The 18,113-nt window shown below is 44.6% G+C and overlaps 1 protein-coding gene across 11 annotated transcripts in view; it reads left to right on the top strand.

Annotated features, from left to right (window-relative positions):
- Nucleotides 1-225: 225 nt before the first annotated feature.
- Nucleotides 226-18,113, top strand: part of RALY (RALY heterogeneous nuclear ribonucleoprotein) — an 80,038-nt gene continuing 62,150 nt past the window's right edge. For 2 of the 11 annotated variants that reach the window (XM_081832960.1, XM_081832967.1), the window contains exon 1: nucleotides 226-611. The gene's annotated coding sequence lies outside the window, so the exon portion shown is untranslated. Of the gene's footprint in view, nucleotides 612-1,039; nucleotides 1,350-18,113 lie in introns of those variants that run through there. The other 9 variants (XM_081832962.1, XM_081832961.1, XM_081832963.1 and 6 more) reach the window with 9 other exon arrangements.

Raw genomic sequence — 18,113 nt, 5'->3', positions numbered from 1 at the left:
GGGGAGTCCCTCTCTCTCTCTTTTTCCCGACCTCAGCCCCGCCTCCCCAGGCTACCTCCTCAGTCCCTCCTCCCTGTCAGGCCCCGCCCTGGCCCCGCCTTCCTCTTCCTCCCCGCCGAAGCTCTGGACCTTTCCAAAGCGAGGCTGAGGGGGTGGGGAGAACCCACGCGCTCGGGAAGTCGGACTGTGTCAGGGTGGGGCTGAGGACTCCTAGCGCTTGTGTCACTGTGTCCTTCTCTGGAGGCAGAGTCGGGGGTGTGGAGGGAGGGCCCGGGCCCGGAGCGGCGGGCGGGGCCAAGCTGAGGAAAGCCGTTCAGGGCGCCCCCACCCCCGCGCGCTTCAGTGGTGCCGGCCGAGGGAAGGACTCGGCGGCTGCGGGGCTCGCGCCGCTGTCAGTGCGGCGGGGCGCGCGAGCGGCGCGGGCTCAGGGCGGGCACAGCCGAGAGAAGCTGAGGGGGCGGCGGCGGGGGCGACTCCCGCGCGTGTGTTCAGCTCCTCACGCCGCGGCCGGGGCCGCCTTCTTCCTCCTTCTCTCCCTCCCTTCCGCCCCCGAGTGCGGCGGCACCGCCTCCTTCTGCGCCGCGCGGCTTCCTCCAGACCTCTCGGCGCGGGTGAGTGGGGGCCACGGGCGTCTCCTTGGGGGTGCGGGGGAGTGTTCCTTGTTCCTTTTCGGCCGCCCACCTCTTCGCACGGGTTGCTGCCTATTTTTAGAAACTCTTTTTTCGGCCATTCTGGGCGTCCCGGGAACGGGACTAACTCCCGGCCCCCTCACCCCGCACCCCCCCCTCCAAACCCCGTGTCGCTGGCCCAGCCCATCCGCGCCTGCCCCCGGCCGTCTGGCGTTCCCTGGCCGCTTCCTCTTCGCGGGCCGGGCCTGGGCCAGGAGTTGGCGGGGTGGGCCGGCGTCCGCTCGGAAGTTAGAGTCTTTGTGCTCGCGCCCCGCCCCGCCCCGCGAGGGGAGGAGGGAGGGGAGTGGAGGCCGCGCCGGGAAGGCCTGGGCGGGCCCGTCCCGGGCTCTAGCCCCGGCCCGGGCTTCTTCCGGCTCTCCCTCCCGGGCTGGGTCTGCCGGCTCCCCGAGGCGCACAGAACTGGCCCTGCCTCGCTCCCCGCGGGCTTGAGCGCCGCCTCGGCCCCCACCGCTGCCGTTGCTGGGCTCGTTGCACTCCTTGGGGCTCGGAGAGGAGCAACAACGCGCCCTAGAGCTGGGGCGGTGTTCCGCACTTCACGCATCCCCCTGTGCGGCGGAGCTTCAGTTTGCCCCTCTGTAAGATGGGGGAAAGAAAGTCGCTTCGCAGGATGTTTGTGGATTTAGGGAACTAGTATGTGAGAGAAGTGTTTAATACCAACAGGTAACATTTAATGGACTTGACTAGGAACTTCGTAAGCTTTATTTCATTTAATTCTCAGGACGGCCTTCTGGGGATTATCCCCCTTTACAGAAGCAGAAGTCAAGGCGCAGAGAGTTAAAATAATTTGCTTCAAATCACAGTAGCCACAGAGTGTAAAGCTGTGGTACTAGTACTTGTTATTTATTTCTTAGTGTCAGCTTGTGTAATCTCTTAGTGCAGAGAGGATTTTGACTTATCCTTGGGTCACTCCGTTTTCCCTGACTCCTAGGCTAGTGTCCACTATACTATGGATGAAATCCCATTCTGTGGATAGGGGAGGTCCGAGGGGAAGGAAATTACTATGAATTTCTTGTTAGTATTGCCCGTTAGAATTTGATGAATGTGGCGGACTCCAGATCTCAAGCACAATTGAAGTTCTCTGGGGTTTTGGCTCTTGGAAGGCTTAAGTCATTGTAACAGTGAGATCTCTGTTTTATTTACGGCATATTCTTTCCCCGCCCCCCCCCCAACTTTGCATGTTCTCTATAGTGTTTAGATTTATAGCTCCTACTTGGGGGAGGAGAAGCAGGAGTGGCTCAAGTCAACTGCTTCAACTCCCTGCCTTCAAATAGGGTTTTATTTTTCCCATTTCAGATAAGATCAAGAGGGGTAAAAGTGAACTAAAATTAACTTTGGCAAGTTTCTAGTTTTCCAGTGTGTTTGATCCCTATTGTGGGGAGTGTCTAAAAATCAGATAGAGTTCCTAGGCCACATCTTGAAGGAGTCTCCTAATGTTTGCATTAGTTCTTTGGAGTCTGGAGGTCTGTTGTGCTCTCTTTCCAAAATTCTGGATTTAGGAGTTGCGATAGGTAGGACCTGGAAGGGGTCTTACCATCTGGTCTAGCTTTTTTTTCTGCCTTGTTCCCCCTATCCTGTTAACACTGGAAAGGGCAAGTACGTTGTCTAAATTCACAGACTGCCTTAGTGACAGAATTAGAACTCCCAGTCTTCTGCTTGGCAGTCCAGTAATAGTTTTATTTCTGCCATCCCTTGCCACCTCTTGAAGGGGCACTAAATTACTTATTCAGGCCTTAACAGAACAGGAATCCTGAGTAAATTGAAATCTTGAGAAAGTTGTTTAGTTCCAGCCACTCTCCATGCCTTAGGTTTAGCATTAAAAGGTCAGATTTTGTGCACAGGTGTACCCAGTTCTCATTAGTCATTACTTTTATCGTATGGTACTTTATGGTTTATAGTACTCTTCTGGAATCATCTGATTTCTAACCCAGTTCTGTGGGGGAGTTCTTAGAGTTTGCTTTACATCTCCTTTTTACAGGTGTAATTGAGAATTGAGACACAGCAAGGTTAGGGCACTTGCCTTACTTAGGTCACCAAATTAACAAGTGGTGGGGACAGAACACCTTTCCTGGGCAGAGGATTTGATGTAGCATCATTAACTGAGCCACTCATTGTGGCTCTGTGAACCTGTTTGTGTGGGGACTGTGAAAAATGGCTGTGAAAGTCTATTGTAGTAGTAGAAATAATAACTAACATTTATTAAGTACTTACCAGGTACCAGTTCTTGGACTAAGGACTTTCTGTGGGGTGTCTCATTTATTCCTCAGAGCCGAATGTATGAATTAGTTATTATCCCTGTTTTACAGAGGAAGAAAGAAACAGGCTTAGAGAGGTTATATGACTTGCTCAGGATCATGTAATTGATAACTGCAGACAGTATAACTTTACAGCCGGTGTGGGTTTGTTTTTTGTTTTTTGGTAAAAATATACATGAGGTAAAATTTGCCATTTTATTTTTTATTTATTTAATTTATTTATTTTTATTATTTTTTAAAGATTTTTATTTATTTATTTGACAGAGAGAGAGTACAAGTAGGCAGAGAGGCAGGGAGAGGGAGAAGCAGGCTCCCCGCTGAGCGGGGAGCCCAACGCGGGGCTCGATCCCAGGACCCTGGGATCATGACCTGAGCTGAAGGCAGCCGCTTAACCAACTGAGCCACCCAGGCGCCCCAAAATTTGCCATTTTAACCACTTTTAAACGGACAGTTTTCTGGCATTAAATACATTCACACTATTGTCCAACCATCACCACTAACCATTGTTGTCAAGAACTTTTTCATTTTCCGCAACTGAAACTCTGTTGCCCTTAAACACTAACTCCCTATTCCCCTCTCCCCTCAGCCCCTGACGACCACCATTTTATTTTCTGTCTCTGAATTTGACTACTTTAGGTACCTCATATAAGTGGAATCCTACATTCTTTTGTCCTTTAGGGACTGCCAAAGCTGGCACTTCTAGTGCCTCCCTTGAACTCAAGGTGCTTTGTAAGTGCAAAATGGTTAGTCCTCTGCAGTAGGGTGTGGCATGCAGCCCCACAGCAGGAACAGAGGCCTGGTTGTACCTCTGGCTAAGCTCTTTCCCCCCCTTTTCCTCTGCTCTGTGGATTGAAGTTCCTTATCACCGAAGCCTTTTCTGGAGATCTGTGCTGGCCCCTTTTGTGTCTTCGAAAGGGACCTCCTACCCTTGAAATAGAACCCAGAGGACTCTCCACCCTTGCTTCTTTGCACTTGCTTTTCCGACTATCCGGGGTTTGGGAATATCGGGCTGCAGTGATCAAGAATAGCAGTGCTATGACAGCAGCTCGGATCAAAACTACTCAGAGGATGATTAAATGGATTACCTTTATGAAATGCATTCTCTCTGCCCTCCTCTTTCCATAAAGTCACACAAGTAGGATTAGTTTTGGGTTCCTAGAGGGTGTTTATGAATACTCATTGCTTGCAGGTGGTTAAGATGGAGTTAAATGCATTTAGCCTTTCAAAACTCCTTTAGGTTTGACTGCTTCTGTTTCTGTATGTTTGGAAGGTGGTGGAATATGGTGTTTTTGAAGGGTAGTTGGAATTTTGTCCTGATACCAACAGGGGGTGGGGGTGGGAGGTGTTCCAGAGATGGATAATGGGGCAGCAAACAGATCTGAACATGTTGCACCTTCCTTAAAGATCTGATGGCCTAACATTGCCTAGGTATTAAGTCCAAACCCCTGAGTGCAAAGTGAGGTTTGAATGTGTTGAATTGTTTATTGGATAGAATCTTGTAGTTGAAGGGCTTTTAAAGTCCTGTCGACCAGCCAGCCATCTGGCCAACGTTTGAATTGGCTACTTGCTGAGATTCGGTTTCATTGGACACTTAATTATTAGAAAGTTTTCCGTTTACAGAGAAATTATTAAGCATCTGCCATGCGCAGTCCTAAGCTTGGGGATTTGAGTCTGTACAGCCTCGTGGGGAAGGCAGGCAAGTAAACAGGCAATGTGAGAAGTGTTGTGAATAGGGATAAACAATATTACAGCATAGAGGAATGATAACTAACCAAGCCTTGGAGGTTTCTTCAGAGAAGTTGGCTAAGCCCAGATCTCAAGAAAAACAGAGACATAAGGCAGGAGGAAAAGAAGAGATTTGGAGAGTTGAGACAAAGATAAGACTAGGCAGAAGGAATAGCAAGTCTATTGATGGTGGTGGTGATAGTTGAGACTTTTGGCCATTTCCTATATCAGGTGCTACTCTAAGCATTTAACATGTGTTAATTTTTTCCTATAACCACCCCGAAAAGTACATACTATTGTTATTCCCATCCTGTAGGTGAGGGGTTGCATTTAACCCAGAGGGGTAAATACATCTCTCACGTTTCTCAAGATTTCTGGGTGGAGCATAAAGCAAAAGATGGGGGTGTATGGCAAGAGATGAGATGAGACTGGTAAGGTAGGTAGAGCAGAAGCCAAGTCATGAAAGGGCCTTGTTGTCCCGGTTGACGAGTTTGGACTTCATTTCGAGGTGAAAGGGGGGCCATGCTCCTATGGGCATTTTAGAAGGATATCTCTAGCTACCTGTTTGGGGAGTGGTTTGGAGGTCTAGAGCACCATGGGCAAAAAGACCAGTTAGAAGGAGGCTGTTGTGGTAATACAGGTAGGAGATGATGGTGTTTCCAATGAAGGATGTGTATGTGTAGAAGGACTTGAGCAGTGAGACACAAAGATTACTGGTGTGGAGAGTCATCAAGGATGACTTCTAGATTTCTATCTGGTGCAGTTATATAGATGGGGTTGCTGATTATTGAGGTGAAGACATAAGAGAGGAGGTGGATTTCTCATGCAGGTTCATCTTACGTCTGCTTTCATTTACCTTCTAGTTATTGATCCTAGTTCTCCAAGGGGAGGGTTGGGGGTGGGAAGCATGGGTGAGGGACAGTATTGCACAACACATCTGGTAACTATTCCTGGCTAAACTGGATGATGTAAACATCAGTTTAGAAAAGGAGGAAATATTAGATCCCAGACATTTAGGCCCTGCATAGCCCTGAAGACTGCTTATGTTAAGCCAAGGAAGGCTTACATTTTTTCTAGACAACGCCTTTGGTGCTGAGACTCTCCATCTGCTTATGTGGCCCTCTGTAAGTCACCTGTGTTTACTACCTGCTAGGCACTGGGAAAACAAAGGTAAGTAAGCTGTAGGTTCCGGAGCTTGCATCCAGAAAGGCAGCAGATCTCAGTAGCTTAGATAACAGTGGTGGAGGCAGAGGGTGGGATGGGGCAGGTCAGGGTGGGACAGGATGGGGAGGGACCATGAGGGATTTTTGTTGGGACAGGAGTCAGGAGACCCTGCTCTGTACTCCAAGTCTTTTTGTCAGGTGGCGAAGGTCCCGGTTTATTCATCTGAATAATGATAGAAAATAATGACTAGATGACTATGAGGGTCCCTTCTAGCAATAACATTTTATGATTCTATTTTTTTTTTTTTTTAAAGATTTTATTTATTTGAGAGAGAGAGAATGAGAGAGAGCGAGTACATGAGAGGGGGGAGGGTCAGAGGGAGAAGCAGACTCCCTGCTGAGCAGGAAGCCCGATGCGGGACTCGATCCTGGGACTCCGGGATCATGACCTGAGCCGAAGGCAGTCGCTTAACCAACTGAGCCACCCAGGCGCCCACATTTTATGATTCTAGATCATGATTTAGATAGTATATCTCTTGGAGAGGCATTTTCTTTCCTCCTTTCTCTCTTCCCTTTTTTTTCTTAGGCAGTGGTAGGGGGAAGGGGTATATAGACATGAATGTCTATAAAAACCTAGTTTTGTTTTTTTTTTTTCTCTTTTAGCTTCATGTATAAAATGTATAATTGGAAGGGGAGATGACTAGTAATGTTAGCCTGCTGACCTACAACTTCCCACTAGGTTCTGTAAGGAAAGTTTTAGACCCGAGGTGGCGTACAGCTCCTAGACTCTGAGGATTAGAGAGAGGGGGGCAGTGGGATAAACTGGGAAACCCAGTCATGAGCCTGAGGATCATTCTGTCTGGTTCCTGCTACTAACTCAGTCTGTGGGCTTGGCCAACTCCTTTCCTTCTCTGGCCGGCCTCATTTCATCATAAAATAGTCTAAGACCTCCCTTAAATTTTGTAAAAGACCAAAAGGGTGGGAGCCAGAGAGAAAAAGGTTTGGAGGTCCTTCTCTACTCATTTTTGTCTCCCTGCTTACGTGAATAACTAGAGATAGGCATCTACCCAAGTATTAATTAGTTACCTATTTATTTATTTTTAAAGATTTTTTTTTTTTTTAAGATTTTATTTATTTGACACAGAGAGAGAGAGAGCACAAGTAGGCAGAGCGGTAGACGGAGAGGGAGAAGCAGGCTCCCTGCTGAGCAGGGAGCCCAATGTGGGACTTCCATCCCAAGACCCTGGGGTCATGACCTGAGCCAAAGGCAGATGCTTAACTGACTGAGCCACTCAGACACCCTATTATCTTTTGTTTCCACAGCCCCTTCTTTTTCTTTGGTTTTAGTGTCTCTTTTACTTCATAATGGACTTGATGTGAATAAGTGGGCTGTACCTCATCAGAGGAGGGGGGGAGGATGGAATATTATCACTGGGTTCTAGTTTATATTCCCAAAAGGTCATTTAGGCTGTCCACTGCCCCCTGCTCTCCATGCAGGGGTAAGGGTAGGGAGATTGTGGTTAAATATGTAGATTTTTCTGAGGCTCAGACACATGTATTTGGAGTGCTCCACTGACTGAAGTGCAAGTCTGGCCATTCTCCCCACATGCCCAGTGTGGTTCTACTGGCGGAAATAGCAGGCATTTGATGCTTGCCAAAGACATGTAATTATAATTACCTGATATTCTCTGGGATCTCAGTCTTTCTGTCTAAAACAACAGGGTTGGACTAGATAATCTTGAATGATATTTTTACCTCTTAATAGTATGAATTACGGTTCTCAAGCTGTAAGTGGCTTGAGAATTCGTCTCTAGAAGGAGCATTGAGAGTATGTCAGAGGGCTAAATTCTGGGTTCACAGATACCTTTCGGTATATAAACAGATGGATATTGCTTTTTAGAGTGGACAGATTGCTGAAAAATTGCTTGTGAGAAGAATTTATCAAATTGTCTGCCGAGTTCCATTATAAACTTGGAGCTGTTGTCCCATGGACAAACTTGGAGTCTAAGACTATAAAAAATTATATTTAAATATGTAGCAAACTGTTTAAAATCATAGAATAAAGAGAACATTAAAAAAACACTATAAGATACCCAAACAGTACTAGGGCTGGAAAAAACACTAGACCAGAAATTTGCATTTCCTTAGAGCTTTAGCTTTATGAGGTAGATACCTCTGCTGAGGTTACCTGGCCCTTGAAATGCCCTCTGTAGAGAGTGAATAGTTCTGTTTATTTGTCAAGGTAAGAATCATTGCTTTATTCCAAGTAAGTATTCTCTTTTAGAAGGCCAGGCTTATAAGCTTAATATTATTGGCCAGGTTTTCTTCATTCCAGAGGCATTTATCTGGTATTTAGCAGTCTCCTGTTTGTTTTATTAAGGATTTTACTAAGCCTAGTTAAAGGTATTGTTTGCATGGTGTCTGTTGATCTGTTTGTCTAGTTTCTTTTGTAATTATTTGTGCCAGTGAAAGCAAGCTCAGCAGTAGATTTAAAAGAATCATTTCCATAACTCATTATTTCTCTAGGTCTGGGTTTCCTTTCTGGAAGTATGATCATGCTACACTGAGAAGTCAAATGTTGTTCCCTGCTTACACAGACCATTTTAAGGCTTTGGGACTTTGTTCTTCCAGATAGCTGTAAGCTGACACTGAATGACGGTTTTGTCAATATAATAATTACAGCTACGCCTGAATCAGTTGAACACAAGAATATCTTTTCTTCAGACCTTAAAGACTCACCCTAAATTGATTTTCACACCAATTAAAAGACTAAAATTAGGGTCTTGGTGGAGTTACCATGCTAAGTAGGTTACCTAGCTGCTGTAGCATGCTTATGCTTGGGTACCTGCTTTCCATCCCAAAGTTCAGTCATTCATTTCCAGGTATTTGGAGTACCTGCTGTATTCTCTCTATGGAGAACATAAAAGCAAGCAGGACATAATTCCTGCCCTCAAATTATTTTCAGTGTTGAGAGGGAGACAGAGAAGTACAGTAGATCCTAGCTGCTGCTTATTCCTGCTTCCTTGGCCCAGATATTTGGGTTGAGGGTTCAGACTAGAAATAGAATTGATGGATGTATCACTAGGCAAGGAGACCTGTTTGAATGTGACTTCCAATGTTTAGAAAGAGTTAACTTATTTTAGAGAGAGCGCACGCACGCACACACACACAGGCTCACTCGAGCAGGGGGAGGGGCAGAGGGAGAGAAAGAATCTTGAAGCAGACTCCCCACTGAGCAGGAGCCCAACATGGGGCTTAGACCCTGAGATCATGACCTGAGCCGAGATTATGACCTGAGCCAAAATCAAGAGCCCCAAAATCAAGAGCCGGGTGCTTAACCAACTGAGCCACCCAGGTGTGCCCTCCCTACCTTTATTTTCCCTCCCTTTATCCTCTGTTGCTGAGGTGTCCCACATGCAGTGTTTTATAAAGTGAAGAATGTGAGGGTAGGGGACAACATTGTCCTTCAGGTTTGGGTGTCCAGACATCTGCCTAGTGCTTTCCCTGTTTTCTTCACATCAATTCTCTGGCTGGCTTCCAGAAAGATTTGATATTGTCTAGGTTCTTATTTAGGAAGGAAGAAAATTAAGTTTTATATTGAATTATTTTATTATACTCAGTTTTGAAATAAGATAGTTCTCTATTTTGCTTGCAAGTGAATTATTTTAGGTGTGGTTTCTGGCATTTGCTCAATTTGTGACTTACTAGTTGTGATTAAATTGTGGTTCTTGAAGCCCACTGCCACTGTCTGTACCAGCCGCCTTTGACTCTTTGCAGCACAGATCCCTTAGGAAATGGAGGGACTGTTGAACTTACCCTGATCTTGAAGGGGTCTTCCTCTTTCCTGGTCTCTACACTCAAAAAAGTTCTTTGGGATGCTGTGTTGTGTTCATAATTTCTTCCAGCAATTAATTTAGCATTGCCTATGAGGTCTAGAAGAAGAGGAAATATGTCTGTGCCTGATCTCGAAGATTGTGGACAATATTGAAATCAGTCATCCAAACTGTATGGAGCCCACCTAGTGCCTTCTTGGTGCTGTGAGGGATGTAAACATGTATAGCATATTGTTGCCTTCAGGAAACCCATGGTCTCTTTGGGGAGATAAGATTATCATGAATATGTATCTGACAGTAAGGCAGTTTGGTGTAGATAGCTTGGTTTGGAAGACTAAGGTCTACTCTTGTTCCCTGGCACTAATTTGGCCAGGTAAACGGAAATAAGTCATTTTTCCTCTTGGAACCTCCTTTTTGTCATCTATAAAAGGGGATTAATACTCCTTATCTTAACTTCCTCACAGTGTTATTGTGAGGAGCAAGTTAGATAATGTTACTAAAAGTAAAAAAGTACATTATAAAACCAGATGATGAAATTTATATGTGAAGAATACATGGGCCATTTGTCAGAGTTAATAGGTAAATGGCAGAGTTTTCCATAGAAGAGGAGATCCCTTTGGGCTGGAGTGACCAGGAAGAGTGGTCTGAATCAGCCTCTAGGATTGGAGAAAAGAATGATGGAAGTATTTAGACAGGGGCAGTGATGTGGCAGAAGGCTAGGAAAAACTTCAGGGGGTCAGGGGGGAGCAGTTAGTGTTCTCCAACCTCAAGCCACAGGGTAGGTGTATGTTCAGCTTTAGTAGTTACTGCCAAACACTTTTCAGAGGCATCCCAGATCACACTGCCATCAGTGGTATATGAGAGAATTCCTGTTGCTCCATGTCCGTGTCAACACTTAGCATTGTCTATATTTTTCATTTTAAGTCATGCTGATTGGTGCATAGTTACCGAAGTGAATTTTAAGAACCATAATATGAATTCTCAGCAGTACCATAAAAAGGAAAAGAGACTGGGATTTCAGAGGAGGGAGAGACTGCTGCATTTTTGGGGGGGGTGGTACCCAGGGAACATTTATGGAGGTGTGAGCATTTCACTGGGTTTTGTAGGATAAAGATAGTGACTGTATATTATCTGGGACCACTTCCGTTTTTTGTATTCTGTCTGTGCTTATAAATTGTGAACCGATATTTCTTTTCTATAAGTGTGTGTGTGTATATATATATATATATATATATACACACACACACATATATATATACACACATTTGTGTGTGTGTGTGAACCAGTATTTCTGTGTTTGGACTATATCTCCCAGACTACTCAGAGGCAACACCCAGATATCCCTTCTCAGTTGCTGTGCCCCTGTCCCTTCTCCTCCCTTTTTTCCCAGAAAGTATGGTCACAGGAGATTTTAGGCTGTAGAGATAGAGGACATTCTGTATGTGACGGGAACATCTTGAACAGAAGCACACGAGTGACTAAATTGAGTGGCATCCCTATTCCTGCTAATGAGCTGAGGTGGAGGGGGGAGGATGTGTCTCATACTTTAAGGGTGGGATGCCTTCTCATAGCCTTCTGGAGCAGGTGGAAAAGGTCTGTTCCCAAGCCAATTTGTATTTAAACTGGATAGAAGGATGAGAATGACTCTTTGCCTATAATTACATCATTTCAGGGAATAAATTAATCCAGTGAACAGTCCTACTTGAAGTATGTTGAGAGTTTGTCTTCTCTTAAAAGAAGGAGGAGGGGGCAAGATGGGAATGCCAAAACCTAAAGAGCTTAGTCTCTCTGAGCTCATCTATTACTTGTATATTTGCTCAGGGAAAAATTGCCATTTCTTTGTCAGCTTTTATCCTGCTGGGTCGACCCTAGCTGGGTGTTTATTTTCTGTAGTTTTACCAAATCACTTTGAAGACTGGCATGAACATTGATCATTTCTTAGAGCCTTTCCTCTTTGTTCTGTCAGCAAATATTAGAAAATGTACCCTAAATTATCTGGTTGGGGGAAATAAGGTGGCCCTGCCTGTTCCCAGAGAGCAGCACTTCCATGTTAAACATTAGTCAGGTCCTGATCCTGTGTCAGGTCCTGGGATATTTGTCAGGAGAGACTGGGGATGTTAGAGCTGCCACTGGGAACATTTTTGCCAGAGGGTATTTCGGCTTTCTGTCGAGGAGACTAGTTGAGTACTTGATTAAAAATCTGACCTAGGTTCTAAACCTAAGTCTGTGTTTCATATTAATAATTGCTGCCATGTGTTGGGTGCCCACTCCGTTGAGATACCATGCCTGGTACCTTGTGTTCATACTAACAGGGCTGATGTTTATTGGAAGTTACTATGTGCTAAGTTCTTTCTGTATATAGAAATCTTTATAAATGATGTATTATAAGACTTATATTTGTACATTTATATCATTTACGTGTTATATAATTTTATATGTCAAATATGGGTGGCTCAGTTGGTTAAGTGGCTGCCTTCGGCTCAGGTCATGATCCCAGAGTCCTGGGATCGAGCCCCACGTCGGGCTCCCTGCTCAGTGGAGAGCCTGCTTCTCTCTCTCCCTCTGCCTGCCTCTCTGCCTACTTGTGCTGTCTCTCTCTCTCTCTGTCAAATAAATAAAATCTTAAAAAAAAAAGATTTCTTTAAAAAAAATCTGTATATATAAAAACCATATTTATTCTCACCTCAACCCTAAGAAGTAGGTTCTGTTGATCCTCATAGATGGGAAACTGAGACACTAGGAGGTTAAGAAATACGCCTATAGTCAACACTGCTAGTAAATGGAGTTGCCAGGATTTAAACCTAACCAATTATTTTTAATATGGAAAATTTTAAACATATACAAAGTAGACAGAGTAGGTTAATGAAGCATGATATACCTATCACTCAGCTTCAATTCACAATCATATTTTGTTTATACCCCTACCTACTTCTCCTCATCCTGCGCTTTGAAGAAAATCTCCACTGTTCTATTTTGCCCTTAACTATTCCACAATATATTTCTAAAGGAAGACTTTAAAACAACCACAGGGGCAACTGGCTGGGTCAGTCAAGAGAGCATGTGACTCTTGATCTCAGGGTTGTGAGTTCCAACCCTATGTTGGGGTAAAGTTTATTTAAAAAACATGAAACACAACCACAATGCCATTTTCATACCTTATAAAATTTAACAATTACCTTAATACTATCAAAATCCAGATTGTGTTCAAATTTCCAATTATCTCATAAATGTCACAATCTTATTTTTACAGTTTGTTTGACTTAGGATTCATATAAGATCCACACATTTTAATTGGTTGTTACATATCTTAAGTCCCTTAATTTTGTAATTTCACTTCTATTTTTGTTGTTGTTACCTTTATTTGTTGAAGTAACTGGGTTTTTCCTGTAGGGTTTTCCGTGTTCTGAATTTCCTGTAAATTGGTGGTTGTATCTAGGGGACAGTGTATGTCTTAATCCTCATGGCAACTCTACAAAAAATAGGTATTCTTTTTTTTTTTTTTTTTTTAAAGATTTTATTTATTTATTTGACAGAGACACAGTGAGAGGGAACATAAGCAGGGGGAGTGGGAGAGGGAGAAGCAGGCTTCCCGCTGAGCAGGGAGCCCGATGCGGGGCTCTATCCCAGGACCCTGGGATCATGACGTGAGCCGAAGGCAGATGCTTAACGACTGAGCCACCCAGGTGCCCCCAAAAATAGGTATTCTTATTTTGCAGCTGAGAAAACAGACGGAGAAAGGTTGAGTTGGGTGGTTTGCCCAAGGCCTCACAGCAACCTTGGATGTGAACATAGACCTTCTTGCCTCCAAAGCCCTCGTTCTTTGCTTTTTACCACTCACCCATTCTGTGAGCTTGGGCAAATCACTTTAAGTTCTCTGGGCCGTAGTTTCTTTGATATGTACACTGAGAACTCCCACAGGAGTGGTGGTTTATGGGTCTATGACCTTTGAGTGCCTACCATGTAATGGCATGGTACTAGATGCTGGGTGATACTCAGATGAATGAGACTGTCTTCAGTGAGCAGGTAGTCAGCTAGGGACTGTAGGACCATACCCTCTTTCAGACATGGAGCCTGTTTTGGCCATGGCGGGACTATAGGAGCTTCCTAACTAGCCTCCCTGCATCCTTTCTTGCCCTCTTCCATGCCATGCTCCTCCCTGCTGCCAGATGCCTTTTTCTAAAAACCATTTTTGTTGTGTTCTCCCCTGCTCATAAATCTAGTTTGAAGGACTTGGTAAATAAGAAACAAAATTTTTCCAGCAATAAACCTTCCCTCCTTGGATTGAGTTACTATTTCAAGGGCAGCTAGTCTTCTTTTCTGTTTGACAAAGATGTTACTGCTTTTATGGAAATGCTGAGGAAATCTGGAGATGAGAGTCATAATGGAGTAAAGCATGGGAATGCCATCTTGATTCAGGGGAGAGCATACATTTAATTTAGCATTGTACTGTTCACTCCCAAGGACATCTGACTGTAATGGGGCAGTTGTGCTCTTCTGCAAAGAAAACAGCTTTTAGTTGTTAGAGTTCAGGGACAGGAGTTTTAAAGATAACCCTTTTAGGGGGACCAAGCTGCTGAGCCTTCATTTTACTGGCTAGCCAAGCCATTAAAATCAATATGGTATATAGGATTGAATGTGGTATATAGAGAAGTGGTTTGGATCTCTAGTAATTCGGGTGGCAGACAGTCAGCACTGGGTCCAGGACGACATAGAACTATAAGTAGTAAAGTCAAAAGTCCAGAGAAGTAAGGTTCAGGGCATTTGTATCCCTAGAGTGCCTTGTATGTAATAGGTACCTAATATCTTTAAATCTTTCTTTTAAAAAAATACTTTTGACAGTGGATTAAGCAAAAGAAGGAGGTGGAATCATGGGTTCTAAAGCTCAGGAGCCAAGTGGTGTAGGACCCTGGATAGCTCCTTGGAAAAGCAGTTCCTCTGGCAGAAGTTAGGCGTCCTTAGGGGACTCCTAAATCCTTCCTGTTTAGAACTAGTCAGAGGATCTTCTCCTCTAGATCAGGGATTGCAAACTGGCAGCCCCTTGGGGTGTTTCTGGCCTGCATACATATTTTGTTTGACTTGACCTGCAGTGTTTTTCTGTTTTGTTTTGAGTTGGACGCCAGCCTGGGGATATTGGGGCTGCCTTTCAGTGGAGATACTTTGTATGAGATCAGAGGTCCTGGCATGTGGGTTGTGAGGGTGACTGATTTCTCCTGAAGAGGGAGGAGGATTTTTTGAGGAAGTTTCAGGGGCTGGAACAATTTTCGTATTCACAGACGTGGGAATAGCCCCCAGCGATTTTGTGGAAGGCTTCACTTCCTGAGCTCTCTACCAGGGACTCCGTGTATTGTGACTCCTTGTGCACTGGCCTGTCCAGGTTTAAGAAGCTTGTAGCTTGGCTTTTTTTTTGGTCTTTGGCACAGGGATATGATTCTGATCTTTGGACAAGTCTGCATTACCAGCTTAGTTTGGCAAAATGCTTTTGTTTAAAGAATCACGTTCTTCATTTCTGTTCATTTCACATACTGTTTCCTTATTGGCTGGCTTCTTTAGATAGGACATATTTGTTCTCAAGTTTGTCAGAGCCCTCACCATTTCCTGTTGTCTCTGTGATCCAGTGCCAGTTGCCATTTATCACCAGACTGGCACTTTTTTCTTCGAAACACTTGGTCAGCTGTACTTATTTTTGCTACTTGCTTGGTCCGTTTGGGCCAACCCCGCTCTGTTTGGAACTCTAATATTGAAGGGACTTTGCCCAGTTACAGTGCTCTTAGTCCCCTGGGACTAGATGAATTATCTTCATTTTATTAGAAACTCTGGTGTCCCTGTTGGCTATTAAATCTGTGTTTTGGGGCGCCTGGGTGGCTCAGTTGGTTAAGCGACTGCCTTCGGCTCAGGTCATGATCCTGGAGTCCCGGGATTGAGTCCCGCATCGGGCTCCCTGCTCAGCGGGGAGTCTGCTTCTCCCTCTGACCCTCACCCCTCTCATGCTCTCTCATTCTCTCTCTCAAATAAATAAATAAAATCTTTAAAAAAAAAAAAAATCTGTGTTTTGGCTTGTCTTAGGATTTCACAAGGACAACAACTAGTCAAGGCTCAGTGAACCTTGTCCTTATAAAATTAGCATTTTTCACAGTCTCTGACACAAGTTTGGCGGGGGTGGGGGTATGGAAGGTGGGTCCCAATGCCTCATGAAAGAAACCATGACATCTAATATAAAACTATTTTACTTAGGAATTAGTCCCTGGTCTTTCTCCCCACCTAGCTGCAATGAGCAGCAGCTCCTATGTGTGGAAAGTAGGTGACTTTTTCTGAGTGACTCTTCTTGTTGCCTTTTCCCTTTGGCTTCTGTAATTACTGTAAAATCATCTTGTATGTGGAGCACCATGGTAATTTCCATGATAACTGATCATGATTTCCCAGATAAAGGGAGGAAGCTAATAAGTATTAGGAACTCGAAAAGGATATTGGGCTAAGTTCTTGTGATGCTGGTAGAATTTTGAGCTGGAAAGGACTTTTCAGCAACAAAGGCCTAATTAAACCTTTTCCTTTTACAGGCAAGTCCCTATTTGAGATCCTTAGCTTAGTGTTTCTTTGTGCTCCCTACTCTCTATAGCTTTTTCCCCATTATATCCTACTGGACCATGAGCTCCACAAAGGTAGGAACCATGCCTGTCTTGTTAATTACTGTTTTCCCAGTGCTTACCATAGGACCCGAGTATGTTTTGAGTGAGTAGATAAACTATGTTGGAGTTTCTCAAACTGGGACACATGGCTGCATATATGAAATCACTGGATAAAACATACCTTCCTGAAGTGTCAGTGTACTCAGATTTTTTGGAGTTGAATTAGTTTAAATATTATAACTAGTAATTGAAAAGCTTACTCATATTAAATCATGTTAGTATGGAATTTTTTTTTTTAGATGAGAAGGTATCAGATAAATTATAGGATTACAGTAGGCCCTTTGACCTTTACCCCACGGGCTCTAGGGTTGCCAGAACTCTTGATTTTTTTTTTTTTTTTAAGATTTAATTTATTTGAGAGAGAGAGCACGCACATGTGGGCAGGGGCAGAGGGAGAGAAATCTCCAGCAGACTTCCCGCTGAGTGAGGAGCCTGATGCTGGGAGCCCAAGATCACGACCTGAGCCAAGACCAAGAGTCAGATGCTCAACTGCCAGAGCCACCCAGGTGCCCTGAGAGCTCATATTTTTGAGAAGCTGGAAAATTTTCTAAAAACACGAGATCTGATTTGAAATGTTAGCAGTTAATTCAGAGGGTTTTTTTTAAAGATTTTATTTATTTGACACAGAGAACACAAGTAGGCAGAGAGAGGGAGAAGCAGGCTCCCTGCTGAGCAGGGAGCCTGATGTGGGGCTCAATCCCAGGACCCTGGGATCATGACCTGAGCCGAAGGCAGACGATTAACTGACTGAGCCACCCAGGCGCCCCAATTCAGAGGTTTTTAAACAAATTTATGTGGGTCAGACAAAACAATTCTTGGGCCTGAGCATCTGTTTGTGACCTAGGAGATAAACAGGTCTGGGCAAGGGACTAAATTTTGGACAGGGCCAAATGGATAGTAGTGTCAGGGACAGCTGCCATTCTGGGTCTGACTTCTCCTTGGCTTCAAACTGGCCATAACTCAGAGTGGAAAGAATGAAGTTATGACTTGATAGGTTAGGAAAATTCCCACATTACATCTCACCCTCTGTGGGAGGCAGCTTCTATAAATTCATAGACTATGCAGCCTCTAAGAGAGCTTCACCTTTACTCCCCTTGTTTTGCAGATGAAATTGAGGTCCCGGGAAGGAAGCAGAGCTTTTCTGGGGTCCTGGGCAGGCCCTGCTTCAAACTCCAGACCTTTGTTTGGTGCTCCTGCCTCACGCACTCTTAGGGCATGGGGCAAGGGGTTTTGGCTACTTTGGGGTGGTTGGTAGAGCTGGAGCAAACTCCATTTCTTGGCACAGCTCTATCATCTTGTGCAAAGGGAGGGTTGAGGTGGCAGTTAGTAAACGTGCTCAGTCTCAGCACAAACGGTCTTTCTGTCGCTAGCATCAGATTGACCTTATTTTTTCTACCTAGAAAGATGTAGAGGACAGCTCAGCAACAAGGAACCTCAGCGCAAAGATCCGTCTCTGCTTCTTCTGTTTCCTCCCCTCCAGCTCCTTTCTCCTTGAGCCCTACTGCCCTCCCTTTTGCATCACTTTCCCCCACCGCTAATCCCCACCCTTTTATTCCTTATTTTTCTGACTGTCGCCTGCCCTTCTCCTCCGTGGGAAATTCTTATAATGCTTCTGTAGTAGGCAGAGCCTGGGATTGGACCTGTTTCCAGGGTTTTTGAGGGGACTTGCTCTAAAGTAGGGCAACTAAAAAAAGGAGATTAAACATTTTAAAACAGCGCCCTCTTCTCCACCTCACCCCAGGTTGGAAAGGATAAAATCTCAACTAAA

This window comes from Leptonychotes weddellii, chromosome 10 (genome assembly GCF_054177405.1).
Source record: "Leptonychotes weddellii isolate Sample4059 chromosome 10, ASM5417740v2, whole genome shotgun sequence".
Classification (NCBI taxonomy): domain Eukaryota; kingdom Metazoa; phylum Chordata; class Mammalia; order Carnivora; family Phocidae; genus Leptonychotes; species Leptonychotes weddellii.
Note: the sequence above shows the minus strand (reverse complement) of the source record. Positions and strands in the feature narration are given on the sequence as shown.